This window comes from Canis aureus, chromosome 6 (assembly GCF_053574225.1).
Source record: "Canis aureus isolate CA01 chromosome 6, VMU_Caureus_v.1.0, whole genome shotgun sequence".
NCBI classification, from domain to species: domain Eukaryota; kingdom Metazoa; phylum Chordata; class Mammalia; order Carnivora; family Canidae; genus Canis; species Canis aureus.
Window position 1 is genome coordinate 47,798,789 of NC_135616.1, and position 24,081 is coordinate 47,822,869.

Sequence of the window (24,081 nt, forward strand, 5' to 3'; positions counted from 1 at the left end):
AATTCTCCCCAAATCTGTATAGCTATATTAATATCAGACTAAATTGACCTAAAGGCAAAAAGCATTGTAAAAGATAAAGGAGATGTACCATTATGATAAAATGTTCAGATCACCAGATTAGTCTATAAACAAAAAGCAAGGCAGAGTTTATAAAAGCAAATCTGGAGTCTACAGAACAGTGACCCCCACATCCCTTATGTAAATTAATTGGTTTTATCAGTACCCTCCAGGAGCTCAGCTATAGTTGAACCAAGTTGAGTTGTTAACTCCTCACAACAAAGGAGAATTTGCACCATGGGGATCTGTGGGGTGTCCCAGTAAGAGGGCTAGAAAGGAGGCACAGGATTTGGGGTTGTGTGAGGGATTTGGGGAATGTTTAGGATGCAGATCTTTGCTAGGGATTTTGTAGGGCTTTTTCTATGCTTGAATATCTAGATATTTCATACCTAGAAGGTAGGAAAAATAGATGGTGGCTAATGCTGCAACTAGTCAAGGATCAGCTGTCACGCATTAACCAGGATAAGGTGACGTCTAGTCAGTTTTGTGGTTTGGATGACGTTCCTGTTTTGTCTGTGTTCACACGATTATGGAGCAGCCTTGGTTTGTCCTGATCCATCTCTGTCATGGTGTTTTTATTCTGTGAAACAATTTGTGTCAACTGGAGACCCCATGGCCTAGCCGTGTGTGCTCTTGGCTTCTGGCTTGGCGGCTGCTCCTCTGTCTCAGGCTGTGAGCTGGGGAAAGGAGCAAAGGGGAGGATAATTTCAGCTCTTTGTGGGTTTTCCAAGAATCCTTGTGATTTGGGCTCTGGAGTAGACATGACGTGTTTGTCTCTGCTAGTGACCTGCCTTCATCCCTTCTCTTTGGTTAAAGCAGGTCTGCACTGTTTCCTCATTATGATTCCTCAGTCTTAATTTTAATTTTTTTATTTTGCACAATTAGTGTGGTTTTTGAAGGTAATTTTCCTTTAACCTTAGATTTTTATTTATGAGGTTAGAGACAAGTTTGGTAAAACAGGAGATTTAATTTTGGGGGCTCAAATGAGTTTGCAAATGTTTAGTACCAGGGCCAATGCCCATAAAATGTCTTTATTCATACATTCCATGTTCTTCTTTAGCATGAATCACTGACTCACTGCAATACTCATGAAATGAACAAGGTGCTTGGTGTAAGTGAAGTGTTTTAATATCCTTTGATGGAAGATATATGCAAGAGTAAAATAAACTTAGTGTCTTTTTCCTTCTTTTTTGGCCAAAAGATCTATGCAAGATTTTGTTACTGTAGCTCAACAGCTGTGACTAATTTTATTGTTACCAGAAATTCCCTCCTTTTCCCTCCTCTGTCTTCGATTTCCCTCCTGGTGGTTGGAGTCTTCCCTCCTGGTCCCTGCTCCCACCAGTCACCTGGGCCATTTGCTGCCTTTGGGTGATGTCATTCAGGCCTCCAGTTGCCATGACAGCACCAAGACTTGGGAGGATTATGCTTTCCTTCAAGAAGTCTTGTTACTGTTAAAAGGCCTGAGCAGCTCTTCTCCTCAGGTGACAAACTCAGGGTCCTCCTGGTTAGCACTCACCTCAAAGACAGCCATTTAACTTCCCTGGCTACTCCTCCTCCACCTCTGTACCTAATCACCTCTCCCCCATGCCAGCCTTTCAGAGGATGTACCCATTACATGGTTTAAAATGGTTTAGACCAATAAATGTATATTGGACAACAATCCATCGCTTGCCCATTTCTAGATGCTCAAAAGGTGGTTGACTCTAGATTACTCATGGAGAGAATTCTGGGTTCTTGAGCTGTTGGGACTTCCCAGACCGTTGCAGACTCTAGATAGAGTGGCCCTGGAAAACTGGAGACTGTGAGGCCTACCCCTCCTTGATTCCCGGGACTGGCTGCCTGCTATTTCCCAACTTCACATCCCATCCTTCTACATTCCTCCATTGCATGACCAAGACAGGAATTTTAAGAACCTTAGCCTAGATCCAGACATAAAAATACACCTGCTAAGAGTACAAACCAAGGTTCATATAATTGCATATTTAAATCATAATTATTTAAGTCAAACTAAGATTTTAGATAAAATAAGTTCTATCTTCCTGCTTAGAACAATATATCTTCACAAAAGCCAGGTTCAGATTTAGAATTATGTGACTCCTGTGTCGGGGCCAAGGGCAGGCTGCTCAAGATTGGCCACTTTGACATGAACATTATTTTGAGTTAAAAGTAAGCAAAACCCAGCTGATGCAGAAGAAACTCTTCCTGGTCCTCAACTTCCTAAGTTTACATTAGAAAGGAGACCCTATATTGGGAAGAGAGCTAGTAAGGACTGCCCTTTACCTAAGAAACCTACCTGCATAATAGTGCAACCTTTGTTTTCCCAAGCATCCCCTTTTCCTTTCCTGCTGATGGCCTTTCTCCCTTTTGTATCCTGAGATAACCCTACTCCTCTCCTTAGCTCATATGAGCATCATGTTGCATCATCATCACCTTTGGAACTTCCATGTGTGTATGTGGATTCCTATTAAATTTGATTTTCTCCTGTAACCTGTCTCATGTCAATTTGATTCTTAGTTCAGCTAGGAGGACCTTGAGAGGCAGAGGAAGGTCTTCCTCCCTGACATCTGCATGGGGCAGGGGGGCAGGAAGGAGGAGGGAGATATCTTGTTCCAGTTTCAGGTTTGGTCCCCCTCTCAGCTCTGAAGTGCAGGGGACAGGGAAGGAGCTCATGCAGGCCTTCAAAGTGGGCTGTGTTCATTTATGTCGGTAGTTCTGGGGTTCCCGTGTCCCAGCATAGTTCAGAAGAGTGTGAATTCTGTGTGGACCTGTCCCCTTGGCATATGAACTCAACCTCCTGGGGAGGGGTGTGGCTGGAGGAGGCCCAAAGCAGTGACCTTCTAGTCAGGGCCCCGGGGCAGGGGCTCATCTTTCTCATATCTGAAGGTGATGCTGAGGGCAGAGCTTGGCAGAGGGCAGGAGCCGATCCCTACTGTGTTACATTCTTTTAAAATGGTTGCTTGGAAATAGACTGCCTCAGTGGATTCCCATCATTTTGCTCCTCTCAATTTTACTCGACCACACTCCTCCTTATTATTAGGATTCATGTGCTGACAATTGCTATACCCCAGTATAAGTGGGGAGGTAGAAGCCCAGCTCCAATCACAGGGACGGTCTGTGTGCCCGGGGAGCCATCAGTTCCCTGGCAGAGGGGCAGTCCCACATGCAGAAGGCCCTCAGTGACTGCAGTGCACATGTGGGGGTGATGCTGGAGGTAAGGGGGCTCTGCTTATGAGGAAGATGCTCCTTCCCGGACCAAAGGGGCCAAAGGGGTCTCCCCGGGCCCTATACTCTAACCTTGTAAACCCAGCTGCTTAAGGCAGCCTCCCTTGCATGTGAAAGACACTGTAAACCTAGAGAGTCCAGAAGGAACCTGCTGGTTTTCCCATCAGAATTTATTGTCCCTACTGTCTCCTGCGGGTCTTTCTACTGCAGTAAATGCTAGCAACATTCATTACAATGTAGTGGATCAGCCCAACACTGGGCTTCACCCAGATTTCTCTTTCCTCCAGTCCCTTCCTGGCACCTCTGAAGTCCTGACAACTTAACTTCCAGATTAGACTTTGAATCTGCCACCCCTCTTTATTTTTGCCACATGCTCTCCCTGGACCTCATGTATCTACTTCTGCTTCAAATCCTATCCTTCTCTACACAGTCACGGTGATGACCTGAGGGTACCAACTGGGTCATTTAGTAACCAAACTAACATGAAGTCACTCCTTGCTGAGTTACAGGTAGAGATCGCACCAGGGGGAGCTGTCACACAAAGTAACCTTTATTTGCAGCAAATAAGGAGATCATGGAGAATAACTTCTGAAGCCACAGCTGCCGAACAGGAGTGAGTGGGTTCTCTTTATTTAGGGTTGGATGAATATTCAGAAAGGGAAGTTTTGTTATGATATGTAGAGATAGGCATTAGGCCACACAGATATACTTAGGGAACGGGCTGGTCCATCATTATATATTACCTGAGGTCTGTGCTCCTCCTAGGGCAGAGACTTCAACATTACAGTGAGGTAGAGGTAAAGGTCAGGCACCCAGGCACCTGCAGGTGTGAGTCAGTGGTTGAGCTCAAACCGGTCTAGGCTGGCCAGATCTCTTCCTATTGTTGGCCTCTAAACAATAAGGTTAACATTCTTGTGAAGAAGCAAAGGGCTCTTGGGGGCACGTGGGTGGGTAGTGGGGTCTTGCTGGTGACAGTTTCACCCCAGAACTTGCAATTCTGTAATGATTTCTCATCACATTTTGAATAATCACCGCTGACATCATAAAGGTGCTGTGTGGTCTTTCTCCTGCCTGCCTCTACTTGCTTCTCCCCGACACTGTTCCTTCTTCCTGCTCCAACCTTCTGGCTTTCTGACAATCCTCAGAACAAAGGCACCACATTCCAGGGCCTGTGGGGATCAGCAGGAAAGGCCACCAAGAGGCTGAGGACTGGGAGTGATAGGGGAAACAAAGAAGAAGAAAAAACTTTAAATTTCCTTACTACCTACAGCCCATTGACAAGTTCTTAAAACAGGCAGAGTGACATTCCTCCAGGGACTCAACTGTCTTCATGTTAATACTTTGCTAAGGGCAAAAGGCAATTTTAGCCCCATCCCCAGGATCCTGTAAGTCTAAAATTCCTGTAGAAGTTCCCTTTATCTCTGAACCCTTCAAGATAGTGTTGGGCAATCATATGCTCCCAAGCACATCACCCACCGACATACATCTGAAGGGTCTAATGACTCAGGTTTTATTAGACGGTAATAAAAGACCTTTTCCCAACAATAGCTAGTTCTTTTAAGGTCCTAGAAACCTTGCTTCCAAATTCCTTAGAGATTTACACTATCTCTAACCCCCTCCCAACTTGAAAGTATATAATGGGCCACTCCTCATGACCCCAGGGCAGCTCTTTCTGCCCTTGGATCCTGTCCCTGTGTGTTAATAAAACATCTCTTTGCACCAAAGACATCACAAGAATTCTTTCTTGGCTGTCAGCTTGGAACCCTAACATCTTTCCTACATCTGGAAGACCAGGCTGCTGAGGCCCTCCTGCAAAATATCTTCCTGGAGGAGAACTAAAGTATGTATTTATCAGAGCCACACAGACTCTCCAGGAACGTTCAAGAGAAGCAATTGGAATGTTTCTGTTAATGGGACAGGGACCCTACTCTTCCTCTAAAATGGGATCATAAAGCAGAACCAAACTGTCACATGTTTGAGGACAGAGTACAAGTGATTTTATTAGATCTGATTTCATACAATCAGAAGAGGAAAAAGAAAAGCTATGACTTCTGGGATATTTGATCAGAGAAATAAAATCCAATCCCTGACAAGTGAAGGTGTAGAGGCCAGGGGAAGTCTGCTCAAGGTGGGCCACTTAGACATGAGCATTCTTTTGAGTTAAAAGTGATCAAAATCTAGAAGATACAGGAAAAGCTTACCTCCCCCCTCAACTTCTTGCTTTATAGGAATAGAACTATTAACAGAGATTCCTCTTCACCTAAGAAAGCTTTCTATATAATAACCTTTGTTTTCCAAACATTGAGTCCTCACCTAGAGTATAGCTAATGATCTTTCTCTTCTTTGTATCCTCAGTCTGTATCTCTCTTTGCTCATATAAGCATCATGTTGCCTACCTTTGGAATTCATGTCTGTGTGGATTTCCTGTAAGTACCCTATTACATTTGATTTTTCTCTGTTAATCTGTCTCATGTCACCTTGGTTCTAAGTCCAGCTAGAAGGATCTGGAAGGGCAGAGGAAATTCTTCCTCCCCCAGAAAGATCGGTACCTGAATCACCCAGGTAATTGCATCCATAAATTCTGCTATACTTGTATGTTGTCTTGGATAATTTTCTGGATTACAAAGTAATGTGAGTTCACTGCTTGGTGAGGTACAGATGGAGATTACAGGGAGTTGTCACCCAAAGGAAACTTTATTTGCAGGAAACAAGAAGATCAAGGGAAATAATTTCCAAAGCCATGACTCCTGGAGCAGGGTTGTGGGTTCTTTTTATTCAGGGTTGAGGGTTAATACTTAGGGGAGCATTATCATCACATGTAAAGGTGGGTATAAGGTTGTGCAGAGTACTTAGAAAACATGCCTATACATGCATTGCATATTATGTTAATGAAACTTGTGTTCCTCCTAAGGCAGATTCTAACATTATAAGGAAGCACAGATAACCTGGGAAGAGAAGCGGCCTGGGACTTGCTCTGAGAGTCTGTATAAACTGAATGGGATCCTGGGCTCCCTATCTGGGATAAGGAATGCAGAGCCTTGCCTACTTCTGCATCACAACTGATTTTTTTTTTTTTTTTTCACAACTGATTTATTGTGTCTGATAGAGTTGGTCTATTTCCTGGCCTGGTAGAGACAGTTCTTGCATCTTGCATCTTCTTCTTCTCCTAAAATCCTTAACTGCTGAGGTTTTTGCATTTCTTTGAAATTCTGACACCTCCTGGGAAGTTCTGCAAGAAGTGTGCTCTCAGGAAAGTAGGGCAGAGATCATGGAAAAAAAGTAGAGACCTAAAATGGCTTCTCTCATGTCATGAAAGCTGTGTCTTGTCTTTTTCTGGGGACCCCTAACTCTTTCTACTCAGCCTATGCCTATGTCTTTTCCCTGAGTGCATTATAACTTCCTTACTGAAGAGCACTGGAGGTGGGATGTGCGTAAGCATTAAAGACTACTCTTTTCTCTTAATTCCTTTAAAATGTGTATGGGTGTGTAAAGCAAAGATTTAGAACTTGCACTGTGTGGTGTGGGACACATGCTGATGTACACCGGACAGTTACAGAATAGGGGAGAAAGGGTAGGAAATGGCCCTCCACAGGTGCAGGGTTCTTATATTTTATGTGAAGCGGCATAGAACATTGTTAATTCTAAGCAGACTGTGAAAAGCTAATGATGTATATTTCAATACCTTTAGAAACCACTAAATAGTAATAATAACACCAAGAGGTATAGCTAAAAGTCAATTCCGTAATCCAAAATGATCCACTAATCCCAAAGAAAGATGGAAGTGGGGGAGGGAAAACAAGACAACCAGCAAACAAATCACCTCCTTAAGGGTAGAAGACTTTGTTGAACAGGAGAGGTGGGGTAGACAGAATTAACATCACTGAGCATTCACATTAGCCTAAGGGGTGGGTGTTGCCTTGAGGGCCTCAGGATGCCCTGCCAGGGAGTTGGGGAAGCTTAGGGGGTGGGACTGCTCCCGGGCCTGTCCTGCACGGGTCCTGTGAACTATGAGTTAGTGCAGGGAACCCAGATCTATTACTAGTTGATGGACTCACATTTTCTGGGCTCATATGAGTAAATACAATGTGCTAATTAAACGTGATTAAGTCATCAGTGTGATCTGGACACTCTCTCCCTAAAGTCCTATTTGCATGGGAAACCACTTTATAACCAGAAGGGTCTTGAAAATTATGTGATTAGCATCTCCCAGTTATAGTCTGGAGAGAGCACAAATACTGAAGCAAACCCTGAGAACTCCACTGGGGGCTCAGGGGCCTGTAGGATTCTCTTTTCCACTTCTGGACTGTTATTCAGCTCTCAGACCCCCTTGCTTACCACCACACAGAATACTTGGTTGTAGATCTCCAGATCTTTCTAATATTTGCATTGAAAGACATACACACTTTTTGATACTTATTATAAAAATGAGATTATCAATATATTCCCTTATGTAATTTTATTTCTATTGAAAATATCATAAACACATTTCCAGATATGCATGTACATGTGGATCCTGTCACTTTTTTGTAGCTCTGTAATATTCTGGTGAACAGATGGCAGCAACAAAGGACTCTTTCTCCCTTTTGTTAATGGTTATGTAAGCAGACAGAGTAAGGGGTCCCTGGAAAAAGAAAGGTGAGACATAGCACCTTGACATAAGAAAAGTCATTTTAGGCACCTGGCCATCTTGTGATCTTTGCCTGGCCAGCACTACTTGCCCCAAACCCATTTCTTACAGAATGTCCTGAAATATGTTGAAATTGCAGAATAGACCTTACTAATTAGTAATTTTAAGGAAATAAAAGAAATAAGAGAAACAGGTACTCTCAGGCTAGGAGATAGCCCAATTATTTCAGGGACAATAAATTAGTGGTAAAATTCCCAGGGCTGATTCAAAAGTAGAGATTGACTTGAAGAACACTCTTGGGTTATCTTGGCAGGATCTAAGCCAACTCTTGCAGGCCTCTTGACTCCCATCTACTAAGACCTGGACTCTTTCACCTTGAGAGGACTTTTATCCCAGTTCCATGCTGAAGTCCTCCTTCTGCAAATCCCTCATGAATTTTTATGTACCCTTAGCTTAGAACTTGCCCAGTTTTGTTGTTCAAGGAGACATTGCTTTGGGAAAGATCCCGAGTGTACTCCTTTTCTTGTCATAAGTAAAACCCTCCCTTCTATTCTTTGGCTTAGTTGTGTCTTGGCTCAACACTCACCAAAGGTGAACCCAGTTTTGGGTAACAGTTACTTGTTTGTTACCCTGCCACTTTTACTGAAGAGCCTCTGAAAGGCCACCATGCTGGTTAAGAGTGTGAAGGAAAGGAATGCCAGCTCCATCTGTGGGAAGGTCATCGGGGCACAGGCCAAGAGCAACAAGGGGTGGGACCTCATTCCAGCACAGCCATGCTCTCTTGCTGAGATTCCAGGTGGGCTACCCAGTTTACCATCTTGGCCTGGGAGCTGCTCCTGTGGGCTCAGGGCTCTGCTAAGTGACATAGGGGTTAGACAAAAGTAAATCCTGTGGCCCTGGCCCTTGCAGACTCAGCATTGCTGCAGAGCCAGGACTGTCACACATAGCAATCACAGCAGGGCCAAGCCAGTGTTGGGACCAGAAGATGAATTCTTCAATAGATGGGTTGGAACAGTGGTTCAGCATTTGGGAAGTAGGGGAGCTGAATCCTTCCCTCTGTTATTACACTAATATAAATTATAGGTGGATCAGGATTGATGTGTAAAATGGACAGAAACTTAGCAAAGTTAGAAAAAAAACACAAAGCATTTTTGTCATATTTTACAATCAAGGAGGGGAACACTTATCCTAAGCAGGACAGGGATCCCAGAAACCACAAAAGAAAAGAGTGAAAAACTGGATCTCATAAAAAATTGACAACATCTGGAAGAAATAAAAAAAGCCAACCATAAACAAAATAAAAAGGCACTGTTTTGCAGCACAGGTAGCAGATAAATTTCTCAAATAAATAAGCAAAGAGGCTTATAAAACATTAGAAAAGGGGCAGCCCAGGTGGCTCAGCGGTTTAGTGCTGCCTTCAGTCCAGGGTGTGATCCTGGGGACCAAGGATCGAGTCCCATGTCAGGCTCCCTGCGTGGAGCCTGCTTCTCCCTCTGCCTTGTATCTCTGCCTCTCTCTCTGTGTCTCTCATGAATAAATAAATAAAATCTTTAAAAAAAAAAACATTAGAAAAATGATGAGCTCCTCCCAAACCCCAAATAAGCAGAATTCACTAAAGAGAATAAGCAAATTGCCAATTAACACTTGACAGGTGCTAAAAAACAGACACAGAATAAAATAGTATTGGGTGATTTTATACCTTATAGAGTGATAAATTATTTTTAAAGATTTCTACTTCCAGTATAATGATGAAGTGGGATTACTCATGATGACCAAGTGAGATTGATCCCCTGGATACAAGGGTGGTTCAACACTCATAAAACAATCAGTGTGATAGATCACATCAATACAAGGAAAAACAAAAACCATATGATCCTCTCAATCGATGCAGAGAAAGCATTTGACAAAATACAGCATCCAACCTGATTTAAACTCTTCAGAGTGTAGGGATAGAAGAAACATTCCTCAGCATTTTAAAAAAGCATCTTAAAAGAGAAAGTAATCTACGAAAAGCCCACAGCAAATATCATTCTAAATGGGGAAACACAGAGCTTTTCCCCTAAGATCAGGAACACGACAGGGGTGTCCACTCTCACCACTGCTATTCAACTTAGTACTAGAAGTCCTAGCCTCAGCAATCAGACAACAAAAAGAAATAAAAGGCATCCCAAAGTCCAACTCTCCCTCTTTGCAGATGACATGATACTGTATATAGAAAACCCCCAAGTCTCCACCCCAAGATTGCTAGAACTCTTACAGCAATTCAGCAAAGTGGCAGGATACAAAATCAGTGCACACAAACCAGTGGCATTTCTATACACTAATAAGGAGACTGAAGATAGAGAAATTAAGGAATCCATGCCATTTACAATTGCACCCCAAATCATAAGATGCCTAGGAATAAACCTAACCAAAGAGGTAAAGGATCTATACCCTACAAACTACAGAGCACTTCTGAAAGCAATTGAGGAAGACACAAAGAGATGGAAAAATATTCCATGCTCGTGGATCGGAAGAATAAATATTGTGAAAATGTCTATGCTACCCAGGGCAATTTACATGTTCAATGCAATCCCTATCAAAATACCATGAACTTTCTTCACAGAGTTGGAACAAATAATCTTAAGATTTGTGTGGAATCAGAAAAGACCCCGAGTAGCCAGAGGAATATTGAAAAAGAAAACCAATGCCAGGGGCATCACAATACCAGAATTCAAGCTGTATTACAAAGGTGTGATCATCAAGACAGTGTGGTACTGGCACAAAAACAGACATATAGATCAATGGAACAGAATAGAGAACCCAGAAATGGGCCCTCAACTCTATGGTCGACTAATATTTAACAAAGCAGGAAAGAATATCCACTGGAAAAAGGACAGTGTCTTCAATAAATGGTGTTGGGGAAATTGGACGGCCACATGGAAAAGAATGAAACTGGACCATTCTCTTACACCAAACACAAAGATAAGCTCAAAATGGTTGAAAGATCTAAATATTAGACAAGAATCCATTAAAATCCTAGAGAAGAACATCAGGAACAACTTTTCTAACCTTGGCCACAGCAACTTCTTGCAAGACACATCTATGAAGGCAAGGGAAACAAAAGCACAAATTAACTATTGGAACTTAATCAAGATAAAAAGCTTCTGCACAGCAAAATAAATTATTTTGTCAACAAAACTAAAAGACAACCTACAGAATGGGAGAGGATATATGCAAATGACATATCAGATAAAGGGTTAGTATCCAAAATCTATTAAGAACTTATCAAATTCAACACCCAAGAAACAAACAATCCCATCATGAAATGGGGAGATGGGGAGAAGACATGAACAAAAATCTCACCAAAGAAGACACACACATGACCAACAAGCACATGAAAAAATGCTCTGCATCACTTGCCATCAGGGAAATACAAATCAAAATCACAATGAGGGGCAGCCTGGGTGGCTCAACAGTTTAAGTGCCTGCTTTCCAGGGCGTGATCCTGGGGTCTCAGGATTGAGTCCTGCGTCAGGCTCCCTGCATGGAGCCTGCTTCTCCATCTGCCTGTGTCTCTGCCTCCCTGTGTGTGTGTCTATCATGAATAAATAAATAAAATCTTAAAAAAAATAAAACTTACTAAAAAAAAAAAATCACAATGAGATTCCACCTCACACCAGTGAGAATGGTGAAAATTAACAAGACAGGATACAACAAATGTTGGAGAGGATGTGGGAAGGGGGAACCCTCCTGCACTGTTGATGGGAATGCAAGCTGTACAGCCACTCTGGAAAACTGTGATGGCTACCCTACGACCCAGCATTTGCACTCCTGGGTATTTACTCCAAAGATACTGATGTAGTGAAATGCTGGGACACCTGCACCCCGGTGGTCATAGCAGCAATGTCCACAATAGCCAAACTGTGGAAGGAGCCACAATGTCCTCGACAGATGAATGGATAAGGATGTGGGGTGTGTGTGTGTGTGTGTGTGTGTGTGTGTGTATACACATAGACACAATGGAATATTACTCAGCCATTAGAAAAGACAAATACCCACCCTTTGATTCGACATGGATGGAACTGGAGGGTATTATGCTGAATGAAATAAGTCCATCAGAGAAGGACAATAATCATATGGTTTCACTCATACATGGAATATAAGAAATAATGAAAGGGGTTATAAGGGAAAGGAGGGGAACTGAGTGGGAAAAATTAGAGAGACAAACCACGAGAGACTCCTAACTCTGAAAGAAACAAAGGGTTGCAGAAGGAGTGGTGGATGGGGGGATGGGGTAACTGGGTGATGGGCACTCTATTGCAGTTATCTGTTTAGATGTGTGTTGTCCCCATGAAGATGTAAGAACAGGCACAGATACTTGGGCAAGTCTTCTGCTGGAGTGGCCCATAGTAGGTGTGTACATGTGTCTTTTAATAAATGCAGGAAGGGGCAGCAAGCAATCTACTAACAGTGTTTTTTGGGTGTTTCCTCTCATGTTCGCTAGCCTGCCTTCTGCCCAGCTTTGTTGCTGACACCTGCATGTTCAGTCTCAAGATCAGCAGACCTCCAAAAACTTGCTGCTTGACCACATCCACCTCTCTCATTCCCACTCATAAACTACTGGGTTTTCATGTCCTGCCCAAGGCCTTGTGACTCTTTTCCAAAATAAATGCAGGCCACCCTGTCTGGTTGTGTGGGCTCTTGCTTAGTCTGGGTGGGGAGAGGGAGGGACAGGTTACTAAAAAAGGATCACAGATTGTAGATTAAGCAGGACCAAGATGTTGAGGGCATAGGGATCAGGCTCTGAGCAATGATGGGGAGACAGGAGTCAAATATCCTCAGGCCCATCACACATAGCCCTTCAAATGGTATTTGTGCATGGAAACTAGCTGGATCTGGCCTTCAGTGACAAGGGCTCCATCTGTGTCACCCCTTTCCTCTCTGCTTGTATCAGCATACTTATTTCTTCATATACAACATACAGGTACACTCATGGAAATGGAAAAGAGACTCTGCTGAATTTCAGAATACAACAGCACGTTGGCCTGACTTGAGTCAGGAGTCACAGCTTCATTTCTTTTGCAGCCCTCACAGAACTTGAGAGAAGGAGCTGGTGGACCTTAGCAAGGGTCCCTCTACACCTTCAGGTCTGTCTTTCTGGAGAAAGCAGAAAGGACTGGTCTAAACCAGGGAAGGACCAAGGGGTTTTTAGTCAGAGACACGGCATTTTCTTTGGATTTTACAGTTGCCTGACTCAGCACAGAGATGCAGTAGGGGGAAAGAGCAGCAAAGTGTTTTAGTCTCTGATTTTAGGAGAAAGAAGTTGACTTTATCTCCCCAAGGTGGCTTCTTCTCGAGCCAATCTCTCTTTGACACTACTCTCTCTCTAAAGCCCAATTTTTTTGGAAGAAGGTGTTGGAGTGTGCAGGGTGATGACTACATTAAGAGGCAGGCTGGGTTATTTCTCTGTAGTGTTGAACCATGTGGACTGTAGCCTCATTGTGGGTCCAGAGCAGCTGTGCCAGAGTGGTGGAGCTTGACCTCTTCTGAACTTTGCCAAGAATGGGCAAGGGGGTGGAAGTTTATATATTCATACATGGTTTTTTAAATCACTGTAAAACTATGGACCTCAATGTTTTTTTTTTTTTTTTTTTTTAATCACCATAAAACTATGGACCTCAGCTATGAAAACAGCCCACTATATAACTCACTGGGCTCCTCTGATACTGGATTTGGTGAGCAGGGACTCCAACCACAGTGGTTTAGCTGTCTTCTTTTACTTGCCAACATTATTCTATTTCATTTGATTTTTTTTTTTTAAGATTTTATTTATTTATTCATGAGAGTCACAGGGAGAGGCAGAGACATAGGCAGAGGGAAAAGCAGACTCACTGCAAGGAGCCCAGTGCAGGATTCAATCCCAGACACCGGGATCATGCCCTGAGCCAAAGGCAGATGTTCAACTGCTGAGCAACCCAGGTGCCCCCCATTTGATTTCTTTTATCCTATTCTAGAAAAAAGTGTTTGCTTTTATTTGTCAGAATGTTAAATTCATTTGTTTTCACTAAAATCTTTCAAATACTACAAATGATTATAACACGGCCACCCTTGGGGTATGTGAGCCCCAGTAATTTTTTTTTTTTTTTTTTTTTGGTGTTCTATCCATATAAATAATATGATGACAAAATGTCGAAATATGGATAAGTCAGAACCAACTAGTGGATGGGCTCCAAGAGAACTCAAGCTCAGGGCTTAGTGGGGAATTCTCAGTGGTCAAGCCCTGAACTTACCCCCTACCCAGTGTCTGACTTGAGTGACAGTCACTCAAAATTAAGGTATCAGCACCAACTAGTGGCCTATTTCACACAATTCCACAAAAGAAATACCATATCAGCCTATGAAAACTATCTGTTCTCTGCTCTCTCTCCTGGAATGAGGACCCAGCCACGGGGCCAGGCAGGGATGATGCATATTCATGAGTCCTAGGGTTCCTTGGGGCATCTGATCACCCTGAGGGGAACAATGACAAGGGACTGGAGAGCATCTTGGGATCTGGCACCCTGTTGCAATGGCAATGGTTCCAACCGACAAGAGATGTCTCAGAAAATTTTGAAGACACTCCAATGCACAGGGCTTTCGGAGGCACAAGGCTGACCCAGGGCAGGGGCCCCATTTGCCTGGGTCTAAGAGTTATACTGTATCTGAGTTTTCCTTTCCACTCAAAAACTCTATTTCTGATTACAAAAAAATCAGTACCTGTGTACTGATTATAGAATATTTACAAATTACAAAAAAATCTCTGGGAATCCCATATTAAATATTAATCATTCATTTCTTCATCAGCTATTATTGAATAATAGTGTCCATGCTGGGCACTTTGCTGGGGGCTGTGACTAGAACTACATACAAGGTAGATACAGTCCCTTCCATGAACCTGACACTCTAGCAGGTTGGTAATATTTAAAATTATTAATTGTTTTTTCAACTAGGCAATTTATTTACATGGCTCAAGTTCAAGAGGTATAAAAGAATGTGTAATGAAAAAATTCTTTTTTAGGGCAATGAAAATTTCCTGTATGATATTATGATGATAGCTATATGCCATTATACATTTCTCCAAGTCCATACCATGTACAACACCAAGAGTGAGCCCTAAGATAAACTGTGAACTTCCAAGGATTGTGATGCAGGTTCATCCTTGGGGAAAAAAAAAAATGTACCTTTGAGTGAATGATATTGTTAATGATGGAGGCTATGCATGTGGGGACAGGGAGTATATGGAAAATCACTGTACCTTCCTCTCAATTTTGTTATAAACCTGAAACTGCTCTGAAAAATTAAGTCTTTGAAAAAAAATTTCGTCTCTACTCATTTCCCTCCCCAAAGGCAACCAAAATTTTATATATGCACTATGTTAGAAAATATACATATTCCTTCTCCCCAACTTTATTTAAAGCAAATAGTAGCATAGAAAATCCAAACCATTTTACATATGTATCTAAGTTTTTTTCACTTAAAATATATCTTGGAGATGATTCCATATGAGTTTATAAAGTGTTTTCTCTATCTTACAGTTGTATAAACTTCAGCCACATGTCATAATTATTTAACAAGCTCTGATGGATGCTTTATTTTCAGGCTTTTCTGCATTCTGCTGCAGTAGTAAGGACACACATATATTATCTTCTCAAATGTGTGAACATATCATAATTTACCCTTGGAAGTGGAATTGCTGCATCAAAAGATATGTGAATTTGTAATTTTGATAGGTATTGCCAAGTTGTTTTTGTTTTCAATAGAGTTTGTACCAAATAACATTCCAGCCAGGTATGGGTGAGTTCTGATGGCTGGTAACATTTTGACATATTCTTTTCCAGGCTTTTTCTTTTTCTTCTCTGTCTCTCTGTCTCTGTCTCTCTCCTCTGTCTCTGTCTCTGTCTCTGTCTCTCTCTCTCTCTCTCTATATATATATATAGAATGTATGTATCTTGGGGTCCTATGGCACAGCTTTACTTTTGTATCTTTGTAAAACTATTTTATTCTCTAAGTAGAACAAAGTGATCTACTCTTTCCATCATATTCTTTTCTATGTCACATATATAGCTGACCCCACTCAAGATTATAAAAAGCTGAGCCCTGTCATAACTTCCTTTTATATTCTAGTTTCACGCTTTTGGAACGTTAGTGAGTTCAAATATATAGTAATCAGGATTTAGTCAGGTGACTAATCACATTTACACTCAAACTTACAGCCTATTCCCACAGCCTGGCCAATATCAGCCTGGCTAATATCTTGTATTAGAGTGAGGGAAATAGCATATGTTGGCTAGGGCAAAACAGTGAGAGATGGTGCCTCTGCTTGTGCCGGATAAATAATTTCCCAGGATAATAATAATCTTGGATGGAAATAGAGAAAAGAGAGGCACTGTTTAAAAAGGCAGTGATGGGCACCTTTCACTTAACTTTGCTCTTGTGCATGCACATGTACATACACCATAGGAAAACAATGGGGCTTTTGTTTTTGTTTTTTGAATACAAAGTGTTCAAGAATATGACTTATCCATAAGTTCTTCCCTGAAGTTTAAAATTGCATACTGTTTGTAATTCACTGTTTGTTGTTTAACGTAACAAAATCATTTTACTATGCCATTCAGTAGTCTCCTCTAACATTTTGTAATAGCTATAATGTATTCCACCATAGGATTAACATATAATTTTTTCAACCAATTCTCTAATGTTTTGAAGGTTTTTTTAAGTCATTTTAGAAACTGTGGCATCAGTGTATTATCTGGGACAAACAGGTCATTTTCCTATTCCTTGTAAGAATCACATATGAAAATATCTTTGGGTTTTTTATTATTCACAAGGGATAGCTCTACATGCAATATGGGAAGAAAGCTAAATTATCCACCAAAGAAGTAATATTCTGTTTAGAAAGACAAGGTATTTACCAGTTCAACAAGAGAAATCTTGAGGCATTGGGGGCTCTGTCCCTCCTGAATGATACAGTCAATAAGAGATTGGATTCAGAAGGAGAGACTGCTGTGTCTCTGTGGCAGGAAAGGTTTTATGTAGAATGTGATTCTCTGCCTTGATTGTACAGTAGCACCATCTGGACCTTACCTCCCAAGATTCTGATTAAATTCATCTAACTGGGGCTCACACTTCTGGATTCTTGTAGCCATTATAAGGACCACTTTATATAGAAGGTATACTTGTGTGAATCTTGAAGAATAGGTAAAGTTATATAGAAAAAAATGGTGCTGGGTATTATAAATGAGCAGAGGATGGTGGAGATGAGATTTATATAAATAAAATTTACATAAATAAGCGGAGATGGGAAATATTCATCAAAAATATAGACTCTTGGAGCAGCACGGGTGGCTCAGTGGTTTAGTGCGCCTTTGGCCCAGGGCATGATCCTGGAGACCTGGGATCCAGTCCCACATCAGGCTCCCCACATGGAGCCTGCTTCTCCCTCTGCCTGTGTCTCTTCCTCTCTCTTTCTCTCTCTCTCTATGTCTCTCATGAATAAATAAATAAAATCTTTAAAAAATATATAGACTTTTGGAATTTTAGAGCTAAGAACACACAGACCATCAAATCACTGTGCTCACATTCCTCCTAATTGTTCCCTCTGAATGACACTGTTTATAGGCACTTCCACCTAGGGTATCTTATTTGACTTTCACATTGACTCTGTGGGCTAGGAAAAAAATGATTAACCCCATATTAGAGTTGAGGAAATCCTTATGGGTAATACTGGACTGTGCAGGGACTTGATAGAAATGAGAAAATAAATAGAATGATAATTAGGGGAATTTCATTTTCTATGACAGCAGACAGCAGGCTGTATTTTTTGAACCACATTCCTACTGAAGATGACTTAAAATGATAGAATATGAAAAACTTTCTTAAAAGTTACTGAAAAGATAATTTCTTAAAAGATCTAGAAAAGACAGTTCAAAATTTGGAAGTCAAGAAATAAGAGGTTACTGGTGGGCTACAGTTCACTCTGGCTCTGGAGGCATTTGCAGATTTGGCTGGAAGCAGGCAAGAAACTGAACTGAAACTGAGCTACCTCAAAAGGACAGAGACCAGAGTATGCCTGGCTCCCTTTTCTCCTCCTTCTCAAGTGAGAAGAGTTTGGGGTTGGGTTGGGGAAAAGACCTGCCACTGAGTTTGAAAAACCAATGATGACCCTATGAACCTTTGCAGATCAAATTAACAATATCAGGCATGGAGACATATTTACTTCTAAATGGTTACAAGTTCCTAGTACCCAGGTTCTTGGCAATTACAAATGCAAAACCTCTCTGGTTGCAGAAATGTTCATCCTAGGCCTCTGGAAAAATCTCACAGATAAATTTTCAAGTGAACAAAGTAGCACAAAATTAAAGAGGTTAGCACAACAAAGGAATGAGGTACAATGAACAAGTACGAACAGAAAAGCCAGCATAAACTAGCCCCCAAAGACTTCAAATGCTATAATTATTAGCAACAGGTTATTATTATTATTTTTTAATTAAGTATGCTCCACACCCAACATAAGACCTGAACTCAGGACCCTGAGATTTAAGAGTCATGTGCTCTAATGACTTTGCCAGCCAGGTGCCCCCAAAACAGATTATTTTGAATGATAGTTATGCTAAAAAAAAAAATACAAGAAGCGTAAAAATATCTTCAGGAAGGGTGCCTGGGTGGCTCAGTCAGTTAAGAGGTTGACTCATGATTTTGGCTCAGGTTGTGATCTCAGACTGGTGAGGTTGATCCCCGAGTCAGGCTCTGCACTCAGAGGGATGTCTACCTGAGATTCTTTCCATCTGTCCCTCCTCCAACTCCCACTCTCCCACACTCTCTCAAATAAATAAGTAAGTAAGTAAGTAAATAAATAGATCTATCTTTAAAAAATATCTTCAGGAAACAGGAAACTATAACAAGTGAAATAACAGATTTGTAAAAGAACCAAATATATCTTCTTACATGAAAAAATAAAATAAACCAAATTAATGTTTCAGTAAAATGGGTTTTAAAGCAGATTGAACACAGAGGAGAAAATGACAAATCTGAAAGATCAGAAGATATTATACAGAATGAGAGACAGAAAAAGATAGAAATTAAGTAAGAAAGGGTGAGAAAACTTTAAGGCAGAATAAGAAGTTTCCAGAAAGGGAGAGAGCTTTGGGAGAGGCTCTATTTGAAAGGGTTATGTCTGAGAATTCTCTGGAAAGGTTAACCATACCAAGATACAGATTCGATGAGCCTAATGAACTCCGAGGAAGACAAACAAAAAGAAAGTCATACGTAAGCACATCACAGTGAAACTGCAGATAATCAAAATCAATGAGGATATTTTGAAAACACAGAGGAAGGAAGGGGGAAGGAAGGGAGAAAGAGAGACAGAGAGAATGAATTACCTTCAAAGCAGCCATAGTTGGATTGACGGCTAACTTCTCATTAGCAAAAATAGAAACCAAAAGAATATGGAAGGACCTCATTAATACATTGGAAGAAAAGAACTGCAAATCTAAATTTCTATACTGAATGAAAATGTGTGTAAGAATGAAGATAAAGAGCATCCCTGGGTGGCTCAGCAGTTTGGTGCCTGCCTTTGGCCCAGGGCATGATCTTGGAGTCCTGGGATGGGGTCCCACGTCGGGCTTCTTGCATGGAGTCTGCTTCTCCCTCTCCCTCTCCCTCTGCCTGTGTCTCTGCCTCTGTGTGTGTATGTGTATGTGTGTGTGTGTGTGTGTGTGTGTGTGATGAATAAATGAATAAAATCTTTAAAAAAAAAGAATGAAGATAAAGACAGTTTTAGATAAAGAACAAGAGAGCTCATCATCAGCAAATCTCAGAAAATGAAATGATTAAGGAAGTGGTACCGTTAGCGTAAAATTAATGCCTGATGGAGCTTTAAAAAAATACTTAAAGTAGAATGATGGTTGCCAGGGGTTGGGGGAGGGGAGAATGGAGAATTGTTATCTACAGGATACAGAACTTCAGTTTGAGAAGATGAAAAACTCTGGAGACAGTATGGTGATGGTTGCATAACAACGTGAATACACTTAATGCCACTAAACTTAAAAATGATACACCAAGGGGTGCCTGGATGCTCAGCCAGTGGAGCATATGCCTTTTGATCTTGGGATTGTAAATTCAAGCCTCACATTGGGTATAGAAGCTTACTTTAAAAAAAACCAAAGAATACATTTTAAAAAAACGATACACATAAATGTACATAAATTCTGTTTGACAACAAAAATAGAAGTCTGAGGAGGTGGGCAGGTATAGGCATTTACCTGTTGTTTTCTCTGTGTCTGAAGCCCTGGAGGGGCTGGGGAACCACAGCTACATCTCTGCGACCCCCTGCCTCTGACATCTTTCTCCTCAATGACCCTCCAGCCACTGAGGTGCCGAGGGGGAGGTGAGGGGCAGCAGGAAGGACGCATTCTTTTCCCGCTTTTGGCTTCTGTGGCGGTTCAGAGCCTAAGAGCAACAGCAGACGCTGCCTACTTGAGGTCTGGCCCTCCTTCCATATCCTCAAGCTCTCTCCTCTTTTATCCTCTGTGTTCTCTAGTTATCCTTCTCTGTTTTTCTCTTCCTGCTTTTAAACATCTTATAGCAAATTTCTTATGTTAAATACCTCTACTTGGAATGTTCAGACTGACTCTGTTTTCCATGCTGCTTCATGGCTCTTTTCATACCCACCTTCCCTGCCCCGCCCCCAGCTCCATCTGGTGCCTCCTCTCATCATCACCCCTCTGCACCAGGATCCCCAGACAGCACTGCTGTTTTGCCCACCCTATTCTGTGTGGGAGAGGAGAGTTCAGCCCTCTGAAGGGCCCCACTGGGCTCCTCACACAGTGGGAGAGCCAGGTCTCTTTGGACTGAGACAATGGAAAAACATCCTCAGTGGTCTTTAATTTTCCTTGAAATAAATCTCAATCAGGATAGAACTTTGGCAACATTTTGTGAGTGTTGTTCTGAATGTTGGGGAAGGGTCTGGAAGGGACTCTATCCTGTGACCAGGTAGCACCCTATCTCCTGCTGTGGCTTCACCTGAGCTGCAGTGGACAACAGAACTGCTGTGTCCTTGGTGAGGCCTAGTCCAGTGTCTTTAGGAGCTTGTCTAGTTTTAGGGCCTGGTTTATGTCCTCTCAGTGATGCACATGAGCTCCTGATACCTGCATGCCCTACCATTCCAAATCTTCTCCACCTCCTCAGTTCCTCATCTTTTTATGCCCTCTTAGAAACTTCTACAATATCATACCCCTAGAATAGGAATCACATTTTGTCATTCCTTTCCTTAAAAATCTTTCAATGGCCTATTAGCATATTTTAAAATACTATCCTTAGTAACTTCCAGATAGTGGCCTTCTAAAAAGAAAATTGAAAACATCTAAAAGCTTTCTTAGGCAGAGTACTATTTCTTTTTTTTTTTTTTCTTTCTTTCTTTTAAGATTTATTTATTTATTCATGAGAGATACAGAGAGAGAGAGAGAGAGAGAGAGAGAAGAGATAGGCAGAGACACAGGCAGAGGGAGAAGCAGGCTCCATTCAGGGAGCCCCACATGGGACCTGATCCCAGGTCTCCAGGACCAGGCCCTGGACTGAAGGCAGTGCTAAACTGCTGAGCTACCTGGGCTGCCCAAGAGTGATGTTTCTTATGGGGAACCTGTACCATGGCACTACAGTCTTTAAAAACACTTACTGTCCCTTCTGGTCTTCTCAGGAGAGTTCACTCTTCTCTTTTTTTTCTTAAGGTTTATTTATTTTTTTGAGAGGGAGAGATAGAGAGGGAGAGAGAGCACACACACATGAGTTGGGGAGGAGCACAGGGAGAGGGAGAGAATCTCAAGCAGACTCCCCACTGGGCACGTGGTCTAAGCAGAGCTCTGTCTCAAAACCCTGAGATCATGACCTGAGCCAAAATCAAGAGTTAGTGGCTCCAATGAGTGAAGGCTAGGGGCCCTGAAGTCCGCTCTTCCTTACTGGCTGTAATTAAAAGCCCTTACCCCTCTCCTGCCTCCTATTGCATGGCTCCTATTTGCTCCACTCACTTCTCAAAGGTCCAGCCACACAGAAATGATTTTCCTTCTTCAAATACTCTATCCTGTTTTCTGTAGCTACAATATTATCCCCTCTCTTCTTGGTCTGGCTACTTCTTTCTCATCATATAGTTGCTCTGATATCACTGCCTCCAGGAGGTATTCCCAGACTCCAGATTTGAACCAGACACTGTAGGTATGTATCTAGAACCCTGTACCCCCTCACCACATTCTGCTGCAAAGTTCTGACCATTGAGCATACAGTAGGAATCTGTTTAATGAATGAAATAAAGTTTGAAAATATGCACTTCACTATAAGCCTATGGCATACCACTTTCTAACATCCACATGATAGCATTAAGCTTTTAAAAGTACCTAATATAGGTATTAGATGGCCCAGGAACACGGTGGGCTGTGGGATGACAGTGAAAGAAGCATGAACAGTGAGGAAATAATGCCCTGGGCCGAAGGCAAGTGCCGAACCCACTGAGCCACCCAGGTGTCCCTTGTCTTACAAAGTTTAAGGTGATTTGTTATGCAGCAACAGTTAGCAAAAACTGGGGTGTGTTTTGTTTTGTTTCCTATTTTTCTCCTTAGGGTAAAAGGCTTGAATGGAAAAGAAACAGGCAGAACTCAATGGCAACAACAGACCAGGCTTAGAGCAAAGGAGAGAAAGCAGGTCCCCAGGGGATCTTCCCCGGTCCTCTGCCAGTGTGCCACCCCTTCTGCTCCAGGCATGCCTGTCCTCACCCGGGGGACACTCTTCCCTGCTGCTCTGTTTAATGTGTAATAGCTTAACTGAATGTAATGTGATCACTTAAGATAATGGTTTCATTTAATTTGGTTTAATGTAATAGCATTCATTGTTCAACAAAAATTGGCCCAGACTCTTTTTTTTTTTTTTTTTTTTTACAGGGGTGGCAAAGAAATGGTTAAATGAAGTACAACAAAGAATGGGTGCCAATGATGGAGGGTTCATTGGAGCCCCAGGGTCTGGAAGAAAGATTAAAAGAAGATGCCAAGAAACATTTGCTAAACTTTTTACTGTGTGCCCATTGTAAATAAAACCACTGCAAACATCCTGCTCCAACCAGAGAGGCCAAAACATGTGCACAAGTAGCAATAACAAAGCAAAATAAAATAAAGCAAACCGGAAACCAAAAGATCTCTGCTCACTTGCCATCCTGCACATCATACAGGCTATCTTCCCAGGTGCGTGCAGAACTGGCTCCTTTGTATTGTACGGACCCAGTGCAAATGTTACCTTCTCAGAGACACCTTCCCTGACTCCTGGGGCAAAGTATCCCCCCATCATTCCTATCCTAGGACCCCATTTCGTTTGTCTTTGTATACTTAACAATGCTTCTCTGTGTTTTCTTTTCCCTCACTAGATGGAGCTGCAGGAGGCTGGGCCCTCACCTGTCTTGCTCCCTACTGTCACTCTGGCTCTTAGAAGTGCCTGGCACACAAGAGGTGCTTTTTCGACATTTACTCAACATAAGTGAATTAAAAATGAAAAAAAAAAAGAATTCTTTCCCATGAAAATGCTTTTCATTCTCCAAAGCGAAGTCAAAGTTCACTCCCTGTGAAACCCTCTGTGAGGAAACTCTCTCGAAGCACTGCTGAGCACCCCTGCCTGTGAGCTCTCCTATACTCATATTTCACTATCCTTATCCTACTGAGCTCCTCTGCAGTTATATGTCTACATCTCTGTCTCCAGTGTGGGCTGGTGAGCAAGTGTAATTCAGCTGCCATGCAAGACTAGCAGGTTCTCACAAGTAAATAAGCTTTTGTCTTAGACAGGAAGACTGGCAGAGGGGTTAGGAGCCTGGTTCTATACCAGACTGCTTGATTTCAAATCCTGGTTTTGCTGTTTGCTAGCTCTGGGAACCTAGGTGAGTTTCTTGACCTTTCTCTGGCCCAATTTCCTTATCTTTAAAATGTGAATAAAAGTATTTAAGATATAGGATGATTATGAGGAGTTAATGCATGCAGAGTACTTTGAATAAACTCTGGTCCATAATGAAGATTTAAATGAAAGCCATTATTTTAGAAATTCTATTCTAAGGAAGACTATTCATTTAAATGTTTTGGAACTGAGTGGTTACAACTTTGGCATAAATCTCTTCCACATAAACAGATAAA

The 24,081-nt window shown here is 41.9% G+C and overlaps 2 long non-coding RNA genes across 2 annotated transcripts in view; one reads left to right on the forward strand and one right to left on the reverse strand.

Moving 5' to 3' along the window:
* Positions 1 to 147: 147 nt before the first annotated feature.
* Positions 148 to 24,081, reverse strand: part of LOC144315195 (uncharacterized) — a 28,962-nt gene continuing 5,028 nt past the window's right edge. Inside the window, exons 3-4 of the long non-coding RNA XR_013380955.1 lie at positions 4,023 to 4,488; positions 148 to 734 (exon numbers count right to left, since the gene is read on the reverse strand). This is a non-coding gene — a long non-coding RNA (uncharacterized LOC144315195). The remainder of the gene's footprint in view (positions 735 to 4,022; positions 4,489 to 24,081) is intronic.
* Positions 4,366 to 23,142, forward strand: LOC144315196 (uncharacterized). The gene is made up of 3 exons (XR_013380956.1): positions 4,366 to 4,664; positions 5,635 to 5,705; positions 22,852 to 23,142. It is a non-coding gene; the product is annotated as an uncharacterized LOC144315196 (long non-coding RNA).